We start from the raw sequence: 18,036 nt of genomic DNA, 5'->3' as shown, positions 1-18,036 counted from the left end.
AAGCAGCATTAACAACTATCTTATTAAACCTGGTTAAAGGTAGCAGTGACTAATTTTACTACATAGTTCTCCGATCAAAACATAGTAACACCACTACAATTATGAGTTGTCAACAAGTGTCCTTTAATACCTGTCCCAAGTAGCAGAATCACACATAAAGACAGATAAGGGGCTGGAAAGTTGGTTCTGCAGTTAAGAGTTCCAGAGAAAAGCCAAACATAGTGGTGCACATCTTCAATGCCAGCACTCTGAGGCCAGCCTAGTCTACAGAGCCAGTTCCAGGACAGCCAGAGCTACACAGAGAAACCCTGTCTTAAACACCAAAAGGGTAGAGGGAAGAGTTCTAGGAGAGCTAACGGCTCTCTTGTGACTTCTGTAGGCACCAGGAATACACATGATGCACATACATACATGCAAATAAAATACTTTAAAAAAAAAACAAATTTAAAGAAAAATTTTAAAATAAAAAAGGAGTAAAGACAGTTCCAAACCCTCTGCTGCACGAATCCACCTTCACTTGCTATGTGTACCACAGAGACAACAGTGAGCTACTTGCTACTGCCATTTAACCACACATTCAAGTTTTTCCATGGTAGAATCACACTGCAGAAATCTACAGTTTAAATACCTTTACAGAATAAACAGTGTTCACAAAAACTCACCTACAAGAAAAGCACACAGGTCAAAGAAAGGCAATTATCACTCAAAACTGGCAATATAAAATTATAATAGTATTTTGGAGCTGGCAGGATGGTTCAGAAAGTAAAGGTGCTTGCTGCCAAGCTAGCAAGCTGAGTTTGATCCCCAGTTCTCACATGGTGGAAGAAAAGAGCCAGCCTATCCGGTTGTCTTCTGGCCGCCACATGCACACTCATGCCCCATATGTGCACACAGAGAGAGAAGAGAAAATGAAGGAAAGGGATGAAAAGATTTTTTTAAAGGTTTATCATGATCACCTTTAATCACTAAATCAAATCCCTTATCAGCTCACAAAAACAAAGACCCCAACAGTCCTGTAAACAGCCATACTCACGTAAGCAGTAGACACACACACACACACACAGTCACTGCTTACAAATAAAACAGAAATAGGACTCCTATTTAAGGAAAAAATATGCAAATACTACTGAATTTCCCATTAGTTCCCTGCAGGCATAGAGATTATTTATAATATTGTACTATTTTGCTAGAGATAATTTTCACATATTAACAAGGCATATTTTAATTTTAATCACAGCTTATATAATTTAGTAAAGTTTGTAGAATGCAATGAACTGAAAATTATAATTTACTTAACCAAACCTGGGAATGAAAAACAAATTTAAGGTTTTTCATGGCAACTATTTCAAGTTCTTTTGGTATTTTATTGTTTATTTGCTTAGTTGGCTTAGTATTTTTAGTTTGTTGGTTAGCTTTTAAATTTTTATTTGTGTGTGTGTGTGTGTGTGTGTGTGTGTGTGTGTGTGTGTGTGTGTGTGCGCGCGCGCGTGCGCAGATGCTTGTGAGTACCCTTGATGGCCAGAAGAGGGCATCAGATCTCCTGGAGCTGGTGTTACATCCTGAGCCACACCTCATGCTGGGAACCTAAATCCACCAGCTAAAAGAACAGTAAGTACTGAGCCGTCTCTCCAGCCTAATTTGATTTTAAGACAAGGTCTCATTCTATGTCCCAAGCTAAGTTTAAATTCAGTATGTGACACAGCACACAAGGTACAGTGGTTGGTAGTAATCTTTTCTAATTGTCATGATACAGACTGACAATGGTTCCCTTGATCCGATGTTAGATGGTCAAGTGTCACTTATCAATAAAAGGCATATAGAATACTCAAGGGTTGTCGGGTGTGGTGGCATGCGTCTTTAATCCAAGCACTAGGGAGGCAGAGACAGGAGGATCTCTGTGAGTTCAAGATCACTACATAGAGTGACCTTTCTCAGACAAGGATAAGCAGGGCAGAATAATGAGTTCAAAAGCAAGCCAGTAATGTAGCCAGTAATGTAGAGACATGACTTATGATGACAGCACTGCATATCAGCAGAGAATTCATATTCTTCTAAAAAAAAAATCATGGTGGAGGTCACTGAAGCCCATATGAGAAAAAAATGTAATGGAATCCCTTCTTCACATCAAATGCACAAAAGGTCTACAGAGATTAAAGTTGGAAATGTAAAGGGCAGAGCTATAAAACATCTGGTAGGAAACAGAATGCTCTTTGCTTCTGATAGGGAAGGCTTTAAGTCAGTACAAGCAAAACACAAGCTGAGAGGCTTCCAGCCAGCCTCACACTTGGGAACTACAGCTCTAATGCGATCTGTCATCGCCTGACCTTGGATGACACCCACAAGACTGTCCATCTCTATTTGCTTTGTTTGTTAGTTTTTAAAGGAAATATTCTATGATACATTTTTCTGATAACATGTAAAACTGTTTTTCCAAGCAGCACATGGGATTTGTAGGCTGGAATTCTAACCACGTCTTCTGGGAAGGTGTGCTGCTGATAAAAAAAAATCATCAGAAACTGCCCTTGCTGAATGAGCTAAGTGGGTGGACAGCATTCCCAGGGCTGATACCTAAGAGGATGCAGAAAGGGAGAAGAAGATAAATGTTTCCCAGTCTCCCAGACTGCAGAGTATAAATAACAAACATGCTGACAGTGTTTAAGGCTGACCTTGATAGAACAGTTTATTTTGAACACTCCTAAATGTAAAGTGCACTCACTGGGGTAAACTGACCTTGCTGGGCATCTGCTTGGTCATGCCATTTCTCTAATAAAACTGATAAAAGCAGGCATACCTAGAAATATCAGTAGGATAGGAATCAAAGGCTTTAAGTGTGTCTATGCACATGTTCTTGACAAGTAAAATTCCATCACTGTAGACGGGGATAAATTGTGGCTGCTTGCCTGAGCAGCTAGGGGAATGAGAATATTAACAACAGGATGTTCCAGTAGACATTTTATAACCACCAGCCAAGCCATCTCTGTACCATTTTCTGTGACACTACCAAACATTTCATTAGCTTCCCAAAATGACATTTTATGATGAAGCTCAGCCCTTATAGTCAAACCCTTACTTAAAAAGTCATAACTAGTTGTATTAAAATGATAATTATCAACAACAGCAAATGATAAAAAACATACATCACATGCCAGATGGTGGTGGTGCACCCCTTTAATCCCAGTACTCGGGGAGGCAGAGGAAGGTGGATCGCTGTGAGTTTGAGGACAGCCTGGTCTACAAAGCGAGTCCAGGACAGCCAAGGCTACATGGAGAAATCCTGTCTCGAAAAACAAAACAAAACAAATAAAAAATAATACTAAGGCTAGTGCAGGGGACACTAACTAGAGTCCACAGGTGGGATTCAGGATTGCTGAATCTTCTGAAATGGTGTATAAAGTGTAAGTGCCACAGGGAGAGGGCTTTGCTGTATACACGGCAGTTAGTTCATGACCAGAAAAGGTTAAGAAGACTTGAATTAGAGGATCCTCCAGATAGCCCAAGTTTTTGACTTATGAAAGCCTGTGTCTGCTGCGATTAAAGGCGCAGGCCATCATGTTCAGCTGTCATCACTTTTTTTTTTTTTTTTTTTTTTTTACTGATTTGCATGTGCTTGTCTCTCTGCGAGTGTACTCTATGTGTGCCAGGGCCCACAGAGACCAGCTGTCAGGCCCCTGTGAGCTGGGGCCCAGCTGGTTATACGCCATCCAGCTCATTTTCATTTAGCTGGATTTCATCCAGCTCAGGTTTCATCTTAGATAAAAAGGTCTAAAGCAGACACCCAAAGCTAGACTATGCTTCCAATCGTACTTATCTTTGATTCAAAGTCAGTAAGAGTCAGTCTTACTTTAAAATAAAATGCTTAGGGAGTGCATAGCTCAGTGGTCTGGCCCATGCCTAGCATGGAAATATCTTGGGCTCAGTCCTCAGTACCCTTCCTGTCAGTTGCACAGCAGTTTAGCAACTAAATGTTCAGTACAGTCGTGTGTAGTAGCCACACCTTCAATCTCAGCACTCTAGAGGTTGAAGCAGGAGGATCTCTGTGAGTTCAAGGCCAACCTGGTCTATTTAGCAAGGTACAGAGCAATGTAGTGAGATTGTCTTAAAACAAACAAGTAATTCCAAGGAAGAAAAAGCGGTGGCTGAGCAGTAAAGAGCACTTGCTGCTCTTGCACAGGAGCTGAGTTAGGTTCCCAGCCCCATGCTGGATGGATGGCTCACAACCAACTGTGACCCCAGCTTGTGCACACCTGACAGCTGGCCTCTTTGGACATTTGCACCCATAGAGTACACTCACAGAGAGAAACAAGCACACACAAATAAGTAAAAACAAGTCTTGCAAAACGTGATGACAGCTAACATGATGGCCTGTGCCTTTAATCAGCTACATGACACCCTGTCTAAAAAATAAAAATAAAAATAAACAAAACCTCCATACCATCCTGGTACTTCAAATCTTCGGCCTTTCCTCAGTTTACCTCCCTGCTGTTTAAGCTTCTTTGCACACTCAAATTTTGACAATACAGCCTTTTATTCCTCACTAAGACAATTTGTTTTTAGGGCTTCCCCACAAGGAATCACTTTTACTAGCTCCTGAGTACATTTTCTAATCAACTGGAGGCAAAAATCTGACTCCTACTGCTAATTAATTCAGGCTGTTAATTTAGGCTCATCAATCCTTGAGCTTTGAGGTGGGGGAAATCTATTAGTGTGGCCAAAATTTAGTAACTGAGTCATAATCCCTACCTCATAAATCTGTAATCTTTTTAAAAAGACACAAAACTTACTAATGAGAAGTAGAACTCACCAACAACTGTACACATAAGAAGCTACAGTTCTGCTGACTGCCAAGTAATTTGCAAGGGCAGATCACTTTAGCTGCATAAAAGAAATATCCACCTGCACGCACTAGCACTAATCAGGGCGTGAAATTAAACTTCTTATTCGAAAAGAAATAGCTGCTTCAAGGCTGTGATTTAGTCGAGGAAGCAAATATTAAGGTCATCCTCTTCTCTCTGATGTTTATAGTGTTTCTAATAGAGGGGGTAAAGGAGGAGAGCCAACCGGCTAACTTCTATAAAAGAGAAAATATTCCAGTGACATGACAAATTTTCCACTTGCTAAATCACAAGATGTAACCGAACCAAGCTGCTATAGAGAATGCAGAGATACTGACATACTTGGTAAGCCCAAACTGATGACTGTGGATGCCTAGCCAAATTAGTCAAAACAGAGATCACAGCACAAAAGGTTTAACAAATATTAAGTGTTATAATACGTTTTAAAATAACCAATTACCATTTTCATTACAACACAGACAATTTTGGATTAGCTGGGCTAATGAGATCCTAATTCAGTAATTTAGGCAGTTGTTAAAATTTTCCCAGTATTTGTCAAAAATCTACTAATACAAACTTCAACTTATTCTAATATGCTACAGTCCCACTATTCTGGTAGAGCTAGGATGGGGGAAAGCACCCCCAAAATCACATACTATGAGCAAAGTACTGGCTTAAAGCCTTACAGAAGTCCTGGACTCACTTTGTAAATCAGGCAGGCCTAAAACTCACAGCAATCTATCCGCCTCTGCCTCCCAAGTGCTGGGATTAAAGGCGAACCACCACGCCAAGCTCCACAGTGGTTCTTTTTTTAGTTTTTCCGAGACAGGGTTTCTCTGTGTAGCCTTGGCTGTCCTGGACTCGCTTTGTAGACCTGGCTGGCCTTGATAGCGATCCGCCTGCCTCTGCCTCCCAAGTGCTGGTATTAAAGGCGTGCGCCACCACTCCCGGCTTTCCACAGTGTTTCTTAAAGTGTAGTCCCAAACTGGTAGTATCTCCAGGAAATAGTGTGAGATATACAGTCCTACAGCATAGACAAGTCTAGGAGAGGCCACAGCTCCCCAGGCAATGCGAACCTACAGTCTTCCCGCCTCAGCCTCCAGCGTGTTGTGATCATAACCACCACACCTACTTTACTAATATTTTCATTAAAGATTAAAGACCCAGGGGGAGATGAGATGGCTCACAGGGAAAGGTGCTTGCCACCAACCCTGGCCACCTGTGTTTGATCTCTGGGTTCAGCATGGTAGAAAGAGCCACGACATATGTATGCACACATGCACATACACACAAATGTAATTTTAAAAACTTGTTGGGAGTAGTGGCTTATACCAGCAATCCCAGAACTGAGGAGGCAGAGGCAGGATGGTCCCCTATTCCAAAGGAGTCAGGGCTATATACAGTGGCGCTCTCGCTCTCGCTCTCTCTCTCTCAAATAAATACATGATTATAAACAATTATCAAGCATTTGCTGGGCATGGTGATTCATGCCTATAATCCTAATGAGGCAGGAGAACAGTTTTGAGTTCAAGGCCAATTTGAGTTACAAAGAGGATTCCATGCTAGCTTGAACTACAGAGTATAAGACTCTAACTCAAACAAACAAATGGGTAACTGTGTCAATCATGATACAAAAATTAAATCTCCGGGCTGCCAGATTGGCTCTGAAGGTAAAAGCTCTTGCTACGCAAGCCTGACAACCTAAGTTCTGGAAAAGAGGGAAAATGCTATTGGGTACTATTGGCAGGAACCCACATAGTACCGACATACTGTCAAGCAAACGAGAGCACTATTTGGCTAGCCCAGCACACTAGACTGTATCGTTCAGTTCCAGTAATCAAACTGTATTCTGAAGAGGGGGCTCAGTGGGAAAAGCACTTGCTAAGCTAACCTGATCGTATGAACCCACACACACACACAAAAAAAGCAGGATGTGATGGCATGCTCCAGGCCAGCCAGGCTGGGGAGGAAGCATAGCAGAAACGAACCAAGAGACTGCCCTAATGAGTAGTGCGTGTACACACACACACACACACACACACACACACACACACACACACAGTTTTTTGTTTCTTGTTTTTTAATTAAGAAAGCTACTTGTAATTCCAGAACTGAGTAAATAGAGGCAGGAGGATCAGGAAAAAAGGCTAAGCTCAAAAGAAAACTCAGGCCTTTTAGTTGACAGACATAAACAAACTGACTGAACAACAAAAAAATCAAGTTCAGTTTACCTGAGCCAGCAAGATCAGAAAGTCCCCTGTATTAACCCTATATGGAAAGTAACTCTGAAACAATAACCATTTCTATACTGTTTCTGCTTTCCTCAGCCTTTTTCCCCCCTATAAAAATCAGCCTTCCTTGCTCAGCTCATCTCAACACTCATTCTCCGTTTATAGAATGGTGGTACCCAATTCCAGAGTCACAAATGAAAACCAATTAAGTTTTGGGTTTTTTTGGTTGTTTTTTTTTGTTGTTGTTTTGTTTTGTTTTTTTGAGACAGAGTTTCTCTGTGTAGCCCTGGCTGTCCTGGATTCTCTTTGTAGACCAGGCTGGCCTTGAACTCACAGAGATCTGCCTGCCTCTGCCTCCTTCAGTGCTGGAGTCACAGGTGTGCACCAATAAATGCTTTCTTTTGTAAGAGTTGCTATGATCATAATATCTTTCACAGCAATAGAACATTGACTAAGACACCTTGCCTCAAAAACAAAAAAGCCCAGGTGGTGGCGCATACCTTTAATCCTAGCATTCAGGAAGCAGAGGCAGGTGGATCTCTGATTTCGAGGCCAGCCTGTTCTACAAAAAGAGTTCCAAGCCACGGCTACACAGAGAAATCCTGTCTTTAAAAAAAAAAAAAAAAAGAAACAAAGAAACAAAGAAATACAAGCAAAAACAGAGGTGGAATATCACTCCTGAAACTCATAACTGATTTACAAAAAAAAGTATAGCCACCAAAAAAAGTAAAGTCAAATATAGTATAATGTTAACTGACCAGTCCAGGTAAAGAATATGAGATATCACTACACTTTTCTCAGAAATTTTATGTAGATTGTTTTTAAAGATTAGGACTGGGGCTAGAGAGATGGCTCAGTGGTTAAGAGCAATGTCTGCTCTTCCAGAGATTCTGAGTTCAATTCTCGGCAACCACATGGTGGCTCACAACCATCTATATTAGGATCTGATGCCCTCTTCTGGCGGGCAGGTGTACATGCAAATAGAACATTCATATACATAAATAAATGGATAATTTAAAAAAAAAATAGGACTAAGATGGCAGGGGTGGGGGAGGCATAGTGGTGTACACCTATATAGTGGTTCTGGGCCAGCCAAGAACAGTAAGACCTTGTCTCAAAAAAAATTTTTTTAAAGGGGAAGGGCACAGACAGACAAGGAGGGAAGAGAACATAGTCACATAATATGTGCTTTGTAAGCATGAGAAGCTGAATTTGATCTCTAGCGTCCACATAGAAAGGCTAGGATGGTGGGTTAAGCCTGTGGTCCACATCTATGGAGGTGATATGACTGGCAGATCTCTACTTCTCTACACTCATGGAGCTCCAAACCAGCCTGAGCTTCAGGAGACCATATCCCTGGAGAGAGAGAGACAGGGGCACGAGGTGGACAGCACCTGAGGAATACCTGGGTTGATGTTCTTTGTCCTCCATGGACTCATGCATGCATGCTCATTTGAACCTATGTACACTAATGCTATTTACATAGCTCTTCAAATACTGTTTTCTAAAATAAGACAAAAATTCTATCAATAGAGCTAGGAGAAAAGCTCACTGGGTAAAGCATTGTCATGCAAGTGTGAGGACCTGAGTTCAGATCCTCAGGACCTCCATAAATGCAGATGCAGTAGCACATTTGTAGGCAGGTGTGGTGGCACATGCCTTTAATCCTAGCACTTGGGAGGCAGAGGCAGGCAAATCTCTGTAAGTTTGAGGCCAGCCTGGTCTACAGAACAAGTTCTAGGACAGCCAGGGCCAAAACAGAGAAACCCTGTCTCAAAAAACAAACAAAAATTATAATAATAATGCAAATGACAAGGGGAGAGGAAGCAGCTATGGTGGCACATATATGCAATCCAATGTTCGGGAGGCTAAGGCAGAAAAGATCTTGAATTGAAGTCAGCCTGAGCTATACACATATGGGCAAGGCTGTCTCCAAAAACAAAAAAAAATGAAAAAGAAACAACAATACAGATGCTCTCTGAAGCTTCAATGGGGCTAAATCCACCGTAAACTGTAAACTCTGGTAAGTCAAAGTGAACATCAAAGCCAGGCGTGGCGGCACACGCCTGCAGCTTTAGTACCAGGGAGGCAGAATCCACAAGACTAGGAGTTCAAGACCAGCTTTACTAACCATGTCTATGACCAGCCTGGATTACATGAAAGCCTAACTTAAAACAATTAGGGGGAGTGCTGTTATATCTAGTCCATCTTTATGGAAAACATTACTTTAGATGCTTACAGTCCTTTATAATTCCCAAAACACTTTCCTTTATTTCCTGACAGCTCTCTGACACAAAAGTTGGGGACGGTGTCAGTGCTTTCCAGATAAGGAAATGAGACTCAAAGCAGTAAAGCAACTTATTCGATGTCTGTCTAGAAAGCTGAACCTGGGAACCAGATCTTGTCTTCACTATAGCACAACGTAAAATTTATATTATAATCTAAAGTAGCTAAGTCACAGGTATTTCAAAGAAAGCATGAACAAGACAGTTATAAGCCAAAGAAGTAACCACTGGTCCACTCAACCTAGATGTCACTGTGTGCAACTTTGATATTTGTCTTAAATACCTTTGAAAACAAGGATCAAAAAATATGAACTCTTATAAAAAGGACTTTATTGTATTTTTATGGCTTATTACATACCTTGTAACAGTCATTTTGTTAAATGTGAATGTCAGTTTGATTTTCGGTCCCTTTTTTCCTGGCTATTTACAAGCTTTGTAAGAATCGTTCCTTAATTAAGTCTAAACATAGTTTTATATAAATGGATTCCTGGAAATAAAACGTTCAGACTTAAGAAATGATTGTTACAGAGACTGTAACAGGCCGTAAAAAACGAATGCCACTTTAAACAAAGATTTCTCATTTTAATTAAAAAGATAATCATCAGAACATTCCTACACTTAACAGAACCATTTAAAAGAAGCTTCTCTGAGAAAAAGTACGTGAGCATCTTATTCAGGCTCCCATCGTATAATCTATAATATATCTGGATCCATGTTTCCGTGGAGTTGACAGAATTCTTAGGTCCTGAACCTACAGTTTAAAGATGCACAGAAAGAGAACAGGTCTGAGGGCTGGAGATGCAGGACTGCTGCAGCACACACCGAAATAGCACAGCTCTGAGTTCTAGTCCCGACATAGAAGAAAAAAGAAAGATCCAGCATGTCCAAATGAAAGAAGCCTCATTTCTATCATTTCTAGTCAAAGCTACACAGAGGAACTCTTGTCTCAAAAAACAAACAAACAAACAAAAAACAAAAAAGAATATCTAATACAGTCAGATGTAGTGCACGCCTTTAATCCCAGCACATATGAATAAACAAAGATTAGACAGTGTGTTGATGAGGTTTGTGTTGGATAAAATGATCATATTTAGAAGACTTATCACAAAGTCAAAGGTTACACATAGCTACATAAAAAGTTTCTACTCTGAAACTCCAATAAAAGTCAAAATCAGGCAGGCAGTGGTGGCCCACGCCTTTAATCCCAGCACTTGGGAAGCAGAGGCAGGCAGATCTCGCTGAGTTTGAGGCCAGCCTGGTCTATAAAGCGAGTCTAGGATAGCCAGGACTACATAGAGAAACCCTAAAAACCAAAAACCAAAAACCAAAAGTTGAAATCATTCATTGCAGTTTCTTCCTCCTTTTCCTGCCCCTCCCCCACACCTGCGGTTTTTGTTGTTGAGACACGGTCTCCTTCATAAAATCTGGAACTTGCTACATTCAGGCTTCTGTCCCCTGAGCACTGAGATTAGAGAGCTCAGAGATCCATGTGCACTGTACATTGTGGTTTTCTAAACCCCATGCTTGGATATAGCTGGAGGTTAAAAAAAAAAAAAGTTCGAGGCTGAATTTGAAGAGACAGGACTCTTTTCAATTGATTCACGTGTCTGTTTTTGACTCAAATCATGCCAAAATTTTTACAGTTGGACAACATTCTAAAAGAGTAAAAAGAAGCTAATAATTAACTGTCATCATAATTAACTGCAATTTGAAAAAGATACACCAAATGTTCTACTTAAGTCACTGTTTCTAAATTACACAAAAACTAAGCCTGAATAATACCACCTGACAATCTATTTCTGTAGCAATATATTACTGGAAACTACTTCAAAGTGGTTTCTATTCTCCCACGGAAACAAGTCATAAGGAGGAGGCTACTTCCCAGCTGAAACTTAGTAGCAAAGAAAGGACTAGCATAAGGAACACCATCGAGACAGATTCAGTGCCTTAAAGCTCTGCAATCCTTAGGAAAGGAAGCCCCCGCTTCCTAAGATGGGAACATGTACACACTCAACTGTAGAAGCACAAGTCCTCCAAATCCACTCATCACACAAGTTAACCTCAATCTAACAACCAACCAAAATAAACACTAAACATTTAACTAACAATCACTTAGTTTTGCTTCCAATCATAGAAACCGCTGCCTGGGAGGAGTCAGAAAGAAGTATATTACTCAGGAGAAAGGCCACCATGGCTTTCTGAATTAGTTCCCTGAACAAGCAACTGATCACCTTGCTCAAGATCACCATTGCAAAGCCGGCATGGAGACATCAGCACCCAACAATGAGGTTAAGTGGCACTCTCTCATCCTCAGTATCCCAACTGACCTTACTGAAACTTCATATACAAGTCTCAAGTTTACCTTATACAGCCTTGAAAAATCAAGTACATTCAACAACAAACTCTCCCAGTATTGGCAAGCCAGGTGTGGTGACAGAGGCCTGTAATCGCACCATCTGAGAGGCTCAGGTAGGAAGACAATGATCTCAAGGCCAGGCTGAACTACTTACTAAAAGCATGTTTCAAATAACAGTAACAAAACTGCAGAAAGTCATTGGGCACAGTAGTGAACACCTTTCTACCTTTGAACCCAGCACTCCAGAGGCAGGGGCAGGGGAACCTGTGAATCAAGACCTGCCTGGTCTACATAGTGAGTTCCAAGACAGGCAGGGCTACAGAGAGATCTTGTCTTAAACAAATAAAAACTAGCCAGGTGTGGTGGTGCAGGCCTTTAATCCCAGCCCTCAGGAGGCAGGGGCAGGTGGATCTCTGAGTTCGAGGCCAGCCTGGTCTACAGGGTGACTCCAGGACAGCCAAGGCTACATAGAAAAATTCTGTCTGAGAGAGAGAGAGAGAGAGAGAGAGAGAGAGAGAGAGAGAGAGAGAGAGAGAGAGAGAATGATTCCTAATGATATTCTGCTATTTATTTGTTAAAGAGAGAGGGTGAAGAAAGGGACTTGGTGGCAGAGCACTTGTCTAGTATATTCATGCTCCTGAACTTGAATATGATCCTTGATCCTCTGAGCACAAACACCTACACAAACACACAAAGGGGGAGGGAGGGAGAGAAATCTCCGTCCCCTAGAGGGGGACATAGAAGGATCAAGAGTTCAAGAACATTCTCAACTATAAAGTTCAGTTGAGGCTAGCCTAAGTTAAATAAGACCTCTTAAAAAACAAAACACAACAAAAACAGCAGGGGCGATGACTTGGAGGTTAAGAGCACTGACTGTTGTTCCAGAGGTCCTGAGTTCAAAAATTCCCAGCAACCACATGGTGGCTCACAACCATCTATAATGTGATCTAATGCCCTCTTCTGGCCTGCAGGAGTACATGCAGGCAAAGCACTGTATACATAATAAATAAATAAATAAATAAATAAATAAATAAATCTTTTAAAAAAAAAAAAACAAAAAAAAACAGGCGGTGGTGGCCCATGCCTTTAATCTCAGCACTTGGGAGGCAGAGGCAGGCAGACATCTGTAAGTTTGAGGCAATCCTGGTCTGCAGGGCGAGTTCCAGGACAGCTAGAGCTGTTATACAGTGAAACCCTGTCTCGAAAAAACTAAAAATAAAAAAAAAATTTGAAAAAAGAAGAAGAAGAAGAAGTCCAGCAAGATTGCTCAGTGGGGAAAAGCACTTGCTCCCAAAATCTATGGAGAGGGATAAGGAATGGAGGCACATGCCTTTAGTCCTCCTAGCACTCTCAGTTCTAGGTCTACAGAGAAAGTTCTAGATCAGCCACGGCTACACAGAGAACAGAGACACCCTGTCCAAAACCAAACCAAGAAACAAACAAACAAAAACCACACACACATACAAAACAAAAGAGCAAAAACAAAAAAATATATATAAACTAAATATAAATATCAGAGCTGACAATGTGGCTTGGTGGCAGAACACTTCTCTAGTGCCGCAGATGTAAGTTCTCAGGTTTGACTGAGTTCCTGCACTGAGACAAATAGACAGACAGACAGAGAGAAGTAATATTTAAAAACTAAATAAAAACATCAGAGGGTTGGAGAGATGGCTTTAGAAAAAAAGTTGCTGCTCTTCCAGGACTCAAATTCAGTTCTCCACACCTATGGTGGGTGGCTCTCAACTGCCTTTATCTCCGTTTCCAGGGGATGTGCCACAAGCACTGCACAAGTAGTGTACATACAGACACTCAGGCACAAAGACAAAAAATAAATACATCTTTCTAAATGCTAGGGTTCCAATAGTCAAAGAGGCTTCATCCAACAACTGAGAGAAACAGATGCAAAGAAAAGAAAGAAAAAAAAATGCAGAGACTCACAGCCAAACATTAGGCAGAGCTCAGGGAATCCTGTGGAAGAGGGAAAGGAAACAGAAGGGTCAAGGACACCACAAGAAAAGCCACAGAAACACCTAACCTGGGCTCATCATAGGGGACCATAGAGATTGAACTAACAACCAGGGAGCCTGCTCCGGTCTGACCTAGGCCCTTAGTTATGTAGTTTGGTCTTCTTGTGGTACTCCTAACAGTGGAGGGGGGCGGGGATGTCTCTGACTCTTTTTTATCCTTACTTTTTCAAGACAGGGTTTCTTTGTGTAGCCTTGGCTATCCTAGACTTACTTTGTAGACCAGGCTGGCCTCGAACTCACAGTGATCTGTCTGCCTGCTGAGTGCTGGGATTAAAGGTAAGTGCCACCATGCCCGGCCCTGTTTCTGACTCTTTTGCTGGCTTTTGGGACCCTTTTCCTCCCACTAGATTGCCTGTCAGTTTTAATATAAAGAGAGGTGCCTATTCTTACTGCAACTTGATATGCCATTTTTGGCTGTTATCCATAGGAGCCCTGCCTTTTCCTGAAGAGAAACAAAGGAGGAGTGGATTGGGGCAGGAAAGTGTGGGTGCAGAGAAGAGGAGAGAAGGGAGGGGAAACTGTGGTCAGCATGTAAGAAAATAATAATAATAAACTTTTTAAATAAGTAAAATGCTGGGGCTCTAATTCAATGGTAAAGCATTTGCCTAGCATGCTTGAGGTCTTAGAGTCAATCCCCAAAACTGCAAAAAGAATAAAACATTAATTAAAAATTATCAAAAAGTCAAAAAGGAAGGCTGGAGAGATGGCTCAGCGATTAGGAGCACTGATTGATTTTCCTGAAGACTCAGGTTCAATTCCCAGTACCCATATGGCAGATCACAACTGTCTATAAGTCCAAGATCTAACACTCTCACATAGACATCCATGCAAAACATAAATGCGGTAAATAAATAAATAAATAAACAAACCATTAAAAAATTATCAAAAAAGAATTTTTGTTTTGTTTTGGTTTTTTGAGACAGGGTTTCTCTGTGTTTCCTGGAATTCTCTCTGCAGACCAGGCTGGCCTTGAACTCACAGAGATCCGCCTGCCTCTGCCTCCCAAGTGCTGGGATTAAAGGTGTGCGCCACCACACCTGGCTCTAATGTAGCAGATTATTATTGTGCAAATTATTTCTTCCTTCACTTTAGTTACATCTTGACCATGTGGCTGGCTTTGGTCAATGATATTTAGCAGTTATTATATATAAACAATGACTGAAAGACATTTGATCAGCTCATCTTACTGTTTTGGCCATTCCCGTGACTATGAGAGGGCTTTCTCTAGGAAGCCACTGCCTCCTTCCTCTGAATTCCAAAATGTGTAACACAGTCACCCAGTTAAACCCATCTGCATCAAATAATCCCTGTGGGAAGGATTGTAAACTTTGTCATTGGTGAAAGCACTTTTGTCCTGCTTTGCCCTTGGACACACCGCGGATACTCCCTGAGATTAACCTTGAGATAGACTGGGTGGAGCCATCCTGGGCCTGGAATTCAGGAAGTGGATGGGGGGGGGGGGGACACACAACTCCACTTGGATTATTGTGTTTCTAATCGACCCTTGTTAGGAGGAGGAGACCGGCCCTTGCACATGAGAGACAGACAGGCAGAGAGGAGGAGAGGGGCAGCAGGTGCAGACTGGGCTCGTGCAGATGTGGATTGGGAAAAGGATCAGCGAACAGGCCAGACAAGCACGCAGGCCAGAGACACCTAGGGACCTGTCCCGTGGAACAGAAACCGGAGGGATCACTCGTTTCCCTTTAACCTTTTTTCCCTCTGGTGTAAGAAATCCCCGATGAAGCTCACACATTTATAACATCGACACTGAACACTAAACGTGTTCTGTGGTTCTTTATTACACAGCCATAACTAGGGCTGGGGATGTAGCAGCTGGTAGAGTGCTTGTCTAGGGTAACAAAACCCTGGGTTTGAGCCCCAGTACTTCACAGAGTGGGTACAGTGGCACATGCCTATGACTCTACCACTTAGGAGGTGGAGGCAGAAGGATCACAACTGTAAGGTCAGCCGCAGCAGCAAGTCTAAAGCCATCCTGGGATGCATAAGACCCTTTTCAAAGGAAACCAACTCATAGCAAGCACTAATATAAAAGATACTTGACCACTGCAATGTCTCTGATTCTCAAATGATCAGAAGACCTGTTAAGCCCAAATAGTAAATATTCCACTTGGGCTACCATCTAACTAGCAAGAAAACACGCAATCCGGACTTCTCAGTGATTATGAATATGTACTGTCTGTGCTCTTCTGGGGAAGGTGCTGAGAGGCACTCAGAATGAACAGTCTAGGTTTGACATGCTTATAGGCTTTCCTATGCCTCTAACAAAAACGACGTGTCTTGAACTCTTGGCAATAGGATTGTTTACCTTTTTACCAAGGAGGTTATGAAAGCGCCAAAATCTGGAAGTGGCATATGCCCAGGGGTTCCTGCTGTAAGACCTATCATCTTTATGAGATTGTCTAAGACAAAGAAGCACACCAGCACTGCACACTGTGGCACCATGTGTGCTGCACTCAGGATAGGATGGAGTGGGCTTTCCTCTGGAGGGGGGGGGCGGGGGTTCAAGACAGGGTTTCTCTATGTAGCCTTAGCTGTCCTGGACTTGATCTGTAGACCAGGATGGCCTCAAACTTATAGCAATCCGCCTGCCTCTACCTCCCTGAAGCGTGCTTTTCCTATTGAGGTGCAGAAAACTACTGTAAAAATATTGAAGGCACAAGCACAGAGTCAGAAAGTGAAATATATATGGAGCTTTAAGTAATAATTGTCACCAGGCATGGTAGCATACGCCTGTAACTCCAGCACTTGGGAAGCAGAGACAGGTGGATTGCTGTGAGTCCAGGACAGCTAAGAGTACACAGAGAAACCCTGTCTCAAAAAAAACACCCAAAAATAATAAATAAACAAAGTAATAATAATAATGATGATAATAATAATAATAGTCGAGGCTCAGGGCGGGAAGTAGTGGCACATACATGCCTTTGGGCAGATCTCTGAGTTCAAGGCCAGCTTGGTCTACAGAGCAAGTTCCAGGACAGTCAGGATTACACAAAGAAACTCTGGAAAAAAAGAAGAAGAGAAGAAAGGAAGGAAGGAAGGAAGGAAACCAAAAGTGAAGGCTCAGTCAAAATTGTATAGTGCGTGTAGAGGACAGAGTTTGCTCCCATCACCCACACTGGACAGCTGGAAACTGCCTGTAAGTAACCCCAGCCAGGCATGGCTGTACCACCTCAGAATCCCACCCAGTTCTGGGGTAGGACAGAAGTAGGGTTATCTGGACCTGGGCTGACAGCCGAGCTGAAAAATAACAAGCTTTAGGTTCTGAGAGACCCTGTTTAATAATAAGAAGGTGAAGAATGTTAACAGTCCTCCTCTGGCCTCTGCACACATGCTAATAGGCACTTGTATTTACACTTAAACACACACACATACACACACACACAAGTGGGGGGTACACTGTGGGGGTCTTTGAGTGAGGCTGCCTGGTTTTGACCTCAGATTCCTTGTTAGCAGAGTAACTTTGAGCAAGTTATTTAATCTCTTTGCAATCAGTCTGCTTATGTGAAAAATGACAGAAATAAAAGTATTGAATATGCCTCATAGGATTATTGGGAGAATGAAGTGAAATAATACACTAAGATGATAGTGCCTCAGAGATCAACCATATTCTTAGTTTAACATTAATTCAATTTACCTATTCTCCTTTTGCTATCTGAGCCATGTGTAAAGATGTTCTCTGCTGGGCTTTGGAAAGTTGGAGACTATATGCATCAGGCTCCTCTACTCAGAGATCCTGTAAGTACAGAGTGGCCAGTATGGAAAACTGGTCAACACCATTAAAATATAACTGAGCTTTCCCTTAGACTTCAGAGCCTCCGCTACTTGTTGTTAAGGAAGGATGCCTTGTTTGGGTGCTGAGTACTGAACTCTAGGTTTTACATTTCTTTTAACTGACTAAGTTATTATTAAGATGTTAAAATTGGCCAGGCGTGGTGGAGCACATCTTTAATCCCAGCACTTGGGAGGCAGAAGTAGGCGGATCGCTGTGAGTTCGAGGCCAGCCTGGTCTACAAAGTGAGTCCAGGATGGCCAAGACTACACAGAGAAACCCTGTCTCGAAAAACCAAAAAAAAAAAAAAGAAAGAAAGAAAGAAAGAAAATACAAAACAACAACCACCACAAAAAGATGTTAAACTTCAGTAAATATTTCTCTTTGACCTTCAACAGCCCCCCCTATGTAGAAAGGACTTCTGTGCTACAATACAGTACCCCTAGAAACAGATAAGATTGTAAAGTATTTGATATCACAAAGGCTTTGGGGGTTTTGTTGGTACTGTTGTT

General features: G+C 41.8%; 1 protein-coding gene across 6 annotated transcripts in view; it reads right to left on the bottom strand.

Moving 5' to 3' along the window:
* Window positions 1-18,036, bottom strand: part of Btrc (beta-transducin repeat containing E3 ubiquitin protein ligase) — a 170,183-nt gene that overhangs the window by 144,466 nt on the left and 7,681 nt on the right. The gene's annotated exons all lie outside the window — the stretch shown is intronic.

The sequence above is a fragment of the Acomys russatus genome, chromosome 5 (genome assembly GCF_903995435.1).
Source record: "Acomys russatus chromosome 5, mAcoRus1.1, whole genome shotgun sequence".
NCBI lineage: Eukaryota > Metazoa > Chordata > Mammalia > Rodentia > Muridae > Acomys > Acomys russatus.
This window is presented reverse-complemented; position numbering and strand designations above follow the sequence as displayed.